Consider the following 2,086-nt stretch of genomic DNA (forward strand, 5'->3'; position numbering starts at 1 on the left):
ACTACCACCACAGTAAAGATACTAAACTTTTACATCACCCTCAAAAATGTCCTTATGTCCCTTGCAGTCAATCCCCTTCTCCCACTCCTGGCCCCGAGCAACCAATGATCTGCTTTCCGTTACCATCATCTTGCCATTTCTAAAATTTGATACACATGGAACCATGCTGTTATAATCTTTATGCCAACCTTTTTTTTTAACTTTGCATGAGGCTTTTGAAATTCACCTATGTTGTTGCTATTATTAAGAATTCCTTTCTTTTTTGCTGAGTAGTTTTCTATTTTGTGAATATCCTACAATATATGTTTTTCTATTCACCCATTGGTGGACATTTAGATTGGTGTCAGTTTTTACCTACTATTAATAAAGCTACTCTGAGCATTGGTGCATAAGTCTTTGGGCAGACAAATATTTTCATTTCTTTTGGATAAATATCTGGGAGTCAAAGTGCAGGGCATATGGCAGCCTTTATTTTAAAAACTACCGATCTGTTTCTCAAAATGGCTACACCATTTTACATTCTTACTAGCACAGCTGGAGAGTGCCAGTTCTCTAGATCCTCGCCAACATTTGATATTATGTGTCTTCTAAAATTGTAGCTATTCTAGTGACTGTACAGTGGTAATTTATTGTAGTTTTAATTTTCACATTTTTCTGATAACACGTGTTATATAGGTAGCGGCAGTTCATATATCTTCTTTGGTGTGATGTCTGTTCAAAAAGTTTGCCAATTTTTTAAACCTAAATTGAGTGGTTTATTTTCTTAATATTTTTGAGTGGTAAAAATTTATTATATATGATTGATCCTTGAACCACGTGTGGGTTAGGGGCACCAACACGCCCCCGACTCCTACAGTTGAAAATCCACATATAAATTTTGACTCCCCCAAAACTTAACTAATAGCCTATTGTTAGGAAGCCTTACCACTAACATAAACAATTGATTTATACATATTTTGTATGTTATACATATTATATACTGTATTCTTACAATAAAGCTAGCTAGAGAAAAGAAAGTGTTAAGAAAATCATAAAGAAGATAAAATACATTTACAGTACTGTAATGTATTTATCGATACCGTAAGTTTCTATTGTCTGTTTATAAGATGAATCCTCTGTCTAAAATGGCAACTGCAGCTACTACAAGACTCAATCTGTGGTACATCAAGAAACTCAACCTTTTCCTGTACTGACATTACTTTTCTTGCTTCTTGGGAGCACTTCCAGCATCACTGGTGGCACTTCATACTGGTCCCGTGGTGTTCAAGGATTACAGTATTACAATGAACACAGTGAAAAATACCTGAGAACCAACAAAGATCACTGTTTATTTGGATGTGCAGCTTACTGGAGAGACGAATTGCCCACATGGAGACCAATAGCTTACATGGCATGTTAAGTGGGTATTCTTAAAATGTAAGCTTCACCACGATAACAACAGGAGGTACCTATGAAGTTATTACAGTACCACAGGATGTACTATGGTTAATTTATGCAGTTCTGATTTAATACTCCATCTTTATGTTTGTTTCCATTTCTTTTGACTGTGAATGGTACCATGTACAGTCCGCGTTTGTGTGTGTGTAAGTTTTGTTAACTTTTAATTTTATATGAAAGATTTGTATGTATTTTATGGTAGTTAATGATAAAATAGACTAATATCTACATACATTTTATGCATTCATGGCATACCTAACTTTTTCTTAATTTTAACATTTCTAGGCTACACAGTTCATCTTTGAATTTTTTCAAATTATTGCAAATCTACAAAAAGTTTTTCAACATATGTATTGAAAAATATCCACGTAGTGTTACAGCTCTTTTAGAATTTGTCTAGCAGCTTTTTCAGTATTCACCAGAAAGTCCCTAAAAAAATGAAAGAAAGGAAGGAAGGAAGGAAGGAAGGAAGGAAGGAAGGAAGGAAGGAAGGGAGAGAGAGAGGGAAAGAAAGAAAGAAAAAGAAAAAGAAAGAAAGAAGGAAGGAAGGAAAGAAAAGAAAGAAAGAAAAGAAAGAAAGAAAGAAAGAAAGAAAGAAAGAAAGAAAGAAAGAAAGAAAGAAAGAAAGAAAGAAAGATCCTCCAACCTC

At 34.2% G+C, this 2,086-nt stretch overlaps 1 non-coding gene across 1 annotated transcript; it reads left to right on the forward strand.

Annotated features, from left to right (window-relative positions):
* Positions 1-1,806: 1,806 nt before the first annotated feature.
* On the forward strand, positions 1,807-1,868 carry LOC111520923. The gene has a single exon (XR_002724800.1). It is a non-coding gene; the product is annotated as a U7 small nuclear RNA (small nuclear RNA).
* The last annotated feature ends 218 nt before the right edge of the window (positions 1,869-2,086 follow it).

This window comes from Piliocolobus tephrosceles, chromosome 7 (assembly GCF_002776525.5).
Source record: "Piliocolobus tephrosceles isolate RC106 chromosome 7, ASM277652v3, whole genome shotgun sequence".
Classification (NCBI taxonomy): domain Eukaryota; kingdom Metazoa; phylum Chordata; class Mammalia; order Primates; family Cercopithecidae; genus Piliocolobus; species Piliocolobus tephrosceles.